Genomic DNA, 7,461 nt, shown 5'->3' with positions numbered 1-7,461 from the left:
CCTCCCACACTCCGAAGACTAACAGGTTTGTAGGTGAAGGGTCTGAAGAAGTGTTTCGGCCCGAAACGTTACCTATTTCCTTCGCTCCATAGATGCTGCTGCACCCGCTGAGTTTCTCCAGCATTTTTGTGTACCTTCGATTTTCCAGCCTGCAGTTCCTTCTTGAACAGGTTTGTAGGTTAATTGGCTTTGGTAATGATTGTAAATTTCCCCTGGTGTGTAGGGGGATCCCCATCCAGTAGACTAAAGCCAAAAATAATCTCTCCTGGCACAGCGGTGCAGCTGCTAGAGACACTGCCTAACAGGGTACAACCCGGGTTTGATCCTGACCTCTCGTGCTGTCTGTGAGGAGTTTGCCTGTTCTCCCTGTGACCACGTGAATTTCCTCAGGGTGATCTGGTTTCTTCCCACATCCCAAAGACGTTTGGGTTTGTCGGTAATAACGAGGAACTGCAGATGGTGGTTTATATGAAATATAGACACAAAAAACTGGAGTAACTCAGTGGGACAGGCAGCATCTCTGGAGAGAAGGAAAGGGTGATGTTTCGGGTCGAGACCCTTCTTCACTCTCTGGAGAAAATGGATAGGTCATGTTATGGGTCGGGACCCATCTTTAACTATCCATTACTTCTGCATGTTGTGTCCATAAGATCAATGAGGTCCTTCTGCAGTTGTACAGAGTCCTAGTGAGACCACACCTGGAGTATTGTGTGCAGTTTTGGTCCTCTAATTTGAGGAAGGACATTCTTGCTATTGAGGGAGTGCAGCATAGGTTAATTCCCGGAATTGCGGGACTGTCATATGCTGAGAGAATGGAGCAGCTGGGCTTGTCCACTCTGGAGTTTAGAAGGATGAGAGGGCATCTCATTGAAACATATAAGATTGTTAAGGGCTTGGACACGCTAGAGGCAGGAAACATGTTCCCGATGTTTGGGGAGTCCAGAACCAGGGGCCACAGTTTAAGAATAAGGAGTAAGCCATTTAGAATGGCGACGAGGAAACACTTTTTCTCACAGAGAGTGGTGAGTCTGTGGAATTCTCTACCTCAGAGGGCGGTGGAGGCAGGTTCTCTGGATGCTTTCAAGAGAGAGCTAGATAGGGCTCTTAAAAATAGCAGTCAGGGGATATGGGGAGAAGGCAGGAACGGGGTACTGATTGGGGATGATCAGCCATGATCACATTGAATGGCGGTGCTGGCTCGAGGGGCAAAATGGCCTACTCCTGCACCTATTGTCTATCTCGGATTTGTAAGTTAATTGGTCTCTGTTAATTGCTGCCAGATGGATAATACAGAACTGATGTGAACAGGTGATCGTTGGTCAGCGTGGACTCAGTGGGCCGATGGGCTTGTTTCCATGCTGTTCCTTCCCATCAAAAACCCACCAGGTTGCAGGATAACTTTGTGCAACACATTCTCACTGTAAATGTGTCAAGAATCATGTGCAGGAAGGAACTGCAGATGCTGGTTTATACCAAAGATAGACACAAAGTGCTGGAGTAACTCAGTGGGCCAACAGCATCTTTGGAGAAGGTGGATAGGGGACGAGTCTGAGGAAGGTTCCCTACCCGAAACATCGCCCATCCTGTTTCTCCAGATGCTTCCTGATCCACTGAGGTACTCCAGCACGTTGTGTTCAATCTTATGTAGACATTACTTTGTAAACACCATAATAAACAACTAAAACAGTTCAGTGTATTTAAATATATAAACAAATAAATGGATAATGATAACAACAACAGTGTAAATAACAAACACAGGGATCTGGACCAGGCGCGGGCAGGTGGGACATGTCGGCCGGTGCAGGGGCAGCCGGGTGTGTGTGGACGGGCCGAGTGGCCTCTGCGCCGCTGACGTGCAGTGCCGAGTGCCGAGCGCAGAGCGATGGATGGGAGCGGGGAAGTGAGAACCCGATCTTTGGTGTGAACTCGGCGAGCGGCTGGCGGGGTCTGCGGCGTCACGTGACGCGGAGGGAGGGAGGCGGGGGGGCCGGTGTGGGGGGGGGGGGGGGAACGCGGGCGCGGGCGCGGGCGGGCAATGGAGGCGGCGCGAGCGGCGGTGAGTACCCGCGCGGGACCGGGACCGGCACCGGCACCGGGCAACCGCCGCCCGGGGAGCGAGTGTGTGTGTGTGTGTGGAGGGGGTGAGAGACCTCAGCCCGGGAGATGCACGGCTTCCTCTCCCCCTCACACAAAATGGGAGGGGGCGTCACGTTTGATCGGTGCTTGGCCGGGCCCCGGGGAGGTTGACGGGGGGAGGGGGAGGGGAATGATGCCCCCTCACCAACCCTCCTCCCCCCTCCCCCTCTCCCTCCCTCCCTGCCACCTCCCGGGACACCGGGGAAGGACCGAGTCCTCTCTCTCACACACACAGACACAAAATTGGCCAGGGGGTGTTGGGGCATCACGTTTGCTCGGGGTAAGCACCAGGCCGTGTCTTCCCCCACCCCCCACCACCACCCACACACTCACACACACACACACACGGAATGGCGCGCCAGCCACCGGCCTCACGGGCCTGCCTCGGCCCTCCCCTCCATTCACTCCCTTCGTTCCAGTTACTGGGAGAGCAGCGATCTCTGAAGAACGTGGATAGGTGAGGAGCCTGCCCTCCCCCCCTCTCCCCTCACCCCCTTCTCCCCTCCCCTCACCCTCGCTCCCCCATCCCCGCCACCCTTCTCCCCTCCCCCCCCCCCCCCCCCTCCCTCCCTCCCTCCCCTCTCCCCTCATCCCCCCCTCCTCCCCCCTCCCCCCCCCTTCCCTCCCCCCCCCAGGGCTGTCCCCGCACCCTCTCCCAAAACCGGGGTCTTGAACACCCCCCCCCCCCGTCCATAACCCCACCATCCGCGCCCCAACATTCCACTTTGCAACCCCTCCCCTCCCCTCCCTAACACAGCATTGCAACTGCCCACCATTCACAACACGCAAGCTGATGAACTGCTCCCCTCCCCCATTCCCATCTGTAACACACAACCTTGTAACCAGCCCCCCTCATAGCACACAACCTTGTAACCTGCCCCTCTCCTCAACTAAATCTTGTAAACATCTCCCTCTCTTCAACAAAACCTTGTAACCAGCCCCCTTCTCAACACAACCTTGTACCTGCGCTCCCCCCCTCCCCAACACACAACCTTGTACATGCCCCCATCTCAACACAACCTTGTACTTGTCCCCCCCAACACATAACCTTCCCTTCCAATACATCGCAACTGCCCTCCCTCCCTAATCCAACTTGTCACCTACCCCTTCCATAACGCAACCTCGTACCTTCCCTCCACCCCATCACACAGCCTTGTAACATCCTCCGCACCCCCAAGCATAACTCCATCTATACCCATCCTAATCTACAATCTTGCCCTTCACCGCAAATAGCCCCTGCATATAATTTCTCATCTGGGCTTTCAAAACAATCTGAAAGTCCAATAACCTTTCCCCTCTGTCCCAAGCCAGGTCTACATTCATTCTTTCTACTCCTGTTTCCCTCCACCCGCCCCCCTCTAAAAAATGTCTACCCCATGCCCCACAAGCTCCTATTCCCCCAAATCAGGCCCCCCCCTTTCTTAGCTCTCCTGCCCCCCCCCCCCCCCCACACCTCCAACACCGTCTGTGATGGATCCACATGGAAATTTTCCGACTTGTTCTGCAAAACTCTGTAAGGATAGGACAAAGGAAAATGCAGGTTCTGAGAGTGAAACTTGTGGGCAGAAAAACTGGTGATCTGATCTTATTCAGTGTTTTGAGCGTCTGCCATTTAAGTTGTACAGCTTGGGACTTCATTGATTGAACTTGTTGTAGTCATTTTGTAATTGCACCAACTGTTGCTGACGATACAGAAGTAGATGCCTAGAGTCTTGGACTCCAGATATACAACCTGGAAACAGGCACCTCCCTCTAAAGAGCTCCTACCCGTATATATGTGTCCAAATGTATGTGGGAGGCATTGGGATGTGAGAGAATGTGGTAAATGGCAAGGGAAAAATTTGATTTTATTTAATAGTGAGAGATTGAAAGGTATTGGTATTGAGGGCATCCTGGGTGTCATTGTATATGAATCACTGAGTGTTAACATGTCAGTACGACATGCAATTACAAATGTAAACGGTATGTAAACCTTTGTTACAAGAAGGTTTAAGTATGACTTTATATGTCTTATTACAAATGTATTTAGTCCTCGTAAAACGACATTTGGAATATAGTGTACAGGTCTGCTTTTGACAAATTCTCCCCACCACCAAACCCAAGCAAAGATGTACTTGCATTAGAGGGAGTGTAGTGGAGGCTCGTGTTGTTTTCTGATAGCACAAATTTGTTAGGTGAGGAGAATTCAACAATGAGGCCTAAACACTCTGGAAGAATGAGGCGTGATCTCGTTGAAATGTACAAAATTCTTTGGAGGCTTGTCAGGGTAGATGTATTTATCATTTTCCCTCTGGTTGGGATATCTAGAATTGGGTCACTGTCTCAAAGTAAGAAGTTGACCATATAGGACAGATGAGATATTTCTCAACCTTAATCTTTGGAATTCTGTTCAGTCTGCAGCTGCTCAGTGTAGAGTACATTCAAGACAGTTTTAGATTTTAAATGAATTAACTAATGTTCTTCGAAAGCCACTGTATTGATTTCAGGGCACGGTGCCATGGGATATTTTCATTCAATCTGAGAGATCAAATTATCATTTTTTTAATGTTCCATTTGAAAGTTGGCACTTCCAAAACTGTAGCACTCCATCGGAATTAGCCTCACAAGTAGATGAATAGTGATAGTAAAAAACTCTCCATCCTGAGTGTAAAGGGAATTTCCAAAGAGTTAGTCATGATTTTTCAAAGGTCTCATGAGGTCGGAATTCTGCTTGTGGATTGAAAATTGGCTGATGATGTCACATTGTTTAAGACACGAGAATTAAACTGTATTTTATGCCTTTTAGTTCAATATCAGTTAAGAGATTGATAGTGAATGTACCAGTGTGTATGAAGGAACTGCAGATGCTGGTTTAAATTGAAGGTAGACACAAAATGCTGGAGTAACTCAGTAACAAAGTCTGAAGAAGGGTCGCAACCTGAAACATCACCCATCCCTTCTCTCCAGAGATGCTGCGTGTCCCACTCCAGCATTTTGTGTTTACCTGGTGAATGTACCTTCTGAGCAATTGAACAAGAATGAGCTGATCAGGAAGAATTAGTGTTGGTTGAGAAGGATAGAACATTGCTTGCTTTGACCAGCTGCTCACTTTGAAAAGGCCACTTGCGTGGTCTATAGATGTTTTCTGTTTGGGCTTCCTGAAGGTGTCATGATGCACTTTTCAATAGAATGGTGAAAACCTACTTGGGGAATTTTGTGATATGATTATTAAGAGAGTGGTCTGGGCACTTATTGGAATTATGCCACTGATTAAGGACAAAGAATCATAGAATTGTTATGACGTTCAGCCTATTGGGTCCACAGGTGGAGCAGCTATATATCAATCCTACCTACAGAATTCACTCGTTTTTTTCCATGAAAGTTATTTTCCATAAATGGCCTGTTTAATTTCTTCTGATTCTGAATATTTCTATTGCCTTTGCTAACTGCCACTTTTTGAAAAGGGTTTTATTCACTATCCTGCTGCTCCCCTTCCATCCAATCATCTTTCTTCTGTCTCTTTGAATTAGTTTTCTTATAAAAGTTCCTGAATTGGAACAACTTGCTCTCTGTTTTGCCCAGTCTGAGCGCATTGTGATCTTGTCCACCTCTCAAACCTCCTCCACTTGACAAAGCTGTTCTCCTCAGAGCAGTGAAATATTAAAAATTGAATTTGTAGGTCTGTTCATAATTGAGAACTCAAAGTGGTTCCATTAGTATGTCTGTTGGTTATAGGAAGGTGTTGATTTAAGATAAACTGTGACAAAACCACAGGTAAATATGAAGATTATTTAGTACTGTAAACCAGGAATGCACGGCCTGAAAGGATGGCAGATGCAGATTCAGCAGCAACTTTCAAAAGGGAATTGGCAGATAAGCTCACAACAAAAACATTTGCAGGGTTAGGAAGAAGAGGAGGGTAGTGGGATTGATTGGATGGTTCATTAGGAGAATCTGGTCAAGTATGTTAGGCTGAAGGGTCTTCTGCGCCACAAGGCGTTAACCTTGCACCGTAAGGATCAAAATCATTGAGCACTTGAACAAAAATTGATGAGCAGAGAGAACTGACTTCTATTTGCTTTTAGTGATGAATATATTTAGATCCGCAAAGTCTGTTCTCCTTTGCAGTATCTGGCTTCTTACCATCAATAAAATATTTCATATTTTCTTCCTTGGGTTCAAAATTAACTAAATTTTCGATTGTTTTGTTACGTGGAACAAATTAATATATTAGTTTTGTTCTCAGTGGAGCAAAGATGGCTAAAAGTTTGGTGTTTGATATCATGAAGGTTTTATATGGAAAAGAAAAAAACTAGTTTGGCTGAAGAGTAGAAAAGTTGAATGAGCAAATTTAAGGATACTAAGAGGAAATTGTCTGATTAATATAGATACATCTTCCATCAAGGTCACTGCCAGGATAAACATGTGAGTGTCATAATGGACTTTGTGATAGTGTTATATCCCAGTGAAAAAGGACAGCAAAAACAAATGTGTGTAGAATTGTACATAGGAATTGGGAACTCAAGCACCTCAGACTACCTCTGCCATTTAGTACAATCAGGGTTGATTGTAAATTCAATTCCATGTTCCTGATTGCACCTTTTACCCTCTTAACAAGAATTTATCTACCTCTTTAAAATATTCAAAAATTTTGCTTCCACTGCCTCTGGGGAAGTGGTCCAATGATTCAGAGAACATGTAATCTGTTTTAATTGGGTAACCTTTTTTAAAAACAGTGACTCCTTGTTCCTAGGTTCAACACAGGACGAAGTGTCCTTTCCACATCCATCCTGTCCAGACTTCCCAAGATGTTATGTTTCGATCAAGTCCATTCTCCCTCATAATGTCAGTGGATACAAGCCTAGTCTGTCCAACCTTTCCTCATGAAGCATAATCCAGGTATCGATCTATTAAACTTTATATAAACTACCTTCACTGCATTAACACCCCTATTGTATCCACTATTTCAGAAATGGCCTCACCATTGCACTTTATAACTAAAGAACAAAAATAGGGAGATTGTAGATATAAATTGCTGATAAAGGGTTTTGACCCCAAAAAGTCACCTATTTCTTTTCTCCGGAGATGCTGCTTGACCCGCTGAGTAACTCCAGCATTTTGTGTCTATCTTCGGTACAAACCAGCATCTGCAGTTCCTTCCTACACAATTGAGAGATTGTGTTCAATTCCCCTTGAAAAAAACATTGTTGGTTTTCCTAATTACTTGTACCTGCATTCAAACGATCCTTGCCTTACAGCAAATCGGGTAATGGAAGCTTGCGTGTACAGAATTCACAAACCACCATCAAAACAAAATCTGAGATCTGGAATAAAAATATGCTTTTA

At 46.4% G+C, this 7,461-nt stretch overlaps 1 protein-coding gene across 5 annotated transcripts in view; it reads left to right on the top strand.

Moving 5' to 3' along the window:
- Positions 1-2,005: 2,005 nt before the first annotated feature.
- The window catches only part of tcf20 (transcription factor 20), an 85,915-nt gene continuing 80,459 nt past the window's right edge, over positions 2,006-7,461 (top strand). For 3 of the 5 annotated variants that reach the window (XR_008726278.1, XM_055663039.1, XM_055663036.1), the window contains exon 1: positions 4,942-7,014. The gene's annotated coding sequence lies outside the window, so the exon portion shown is untranslated. Of the gene's footprint in view, positions 2,057-2,456; positions 2,594-4,941; positions 7,015-7,461 lie in introns of those variants that run through there. The other 2 variants (XM_055663038.1, XM_055663037.1) reach the window with 2 other exon arrangements.

Source organism: Leucoraja erinacea, chromosome 37 (assembly GCF_028641065.1).
Source record: "Leucoraja erinacea ecotype New England chromosome 37, Leri_hhj_1, whole genome shotgun sequence".
Taxonomy (NCBI): Eukaryota; Metazoa; Chordata; class Chondrichthyes; order Rajiformes; family Rajidae; genus Leucoraja; species Leucoraja erinaceus.
Note: the sequence above shows the minus strand (reverse complement) of the source record. Positions and strands in the feature narration are given on the sequence as shown.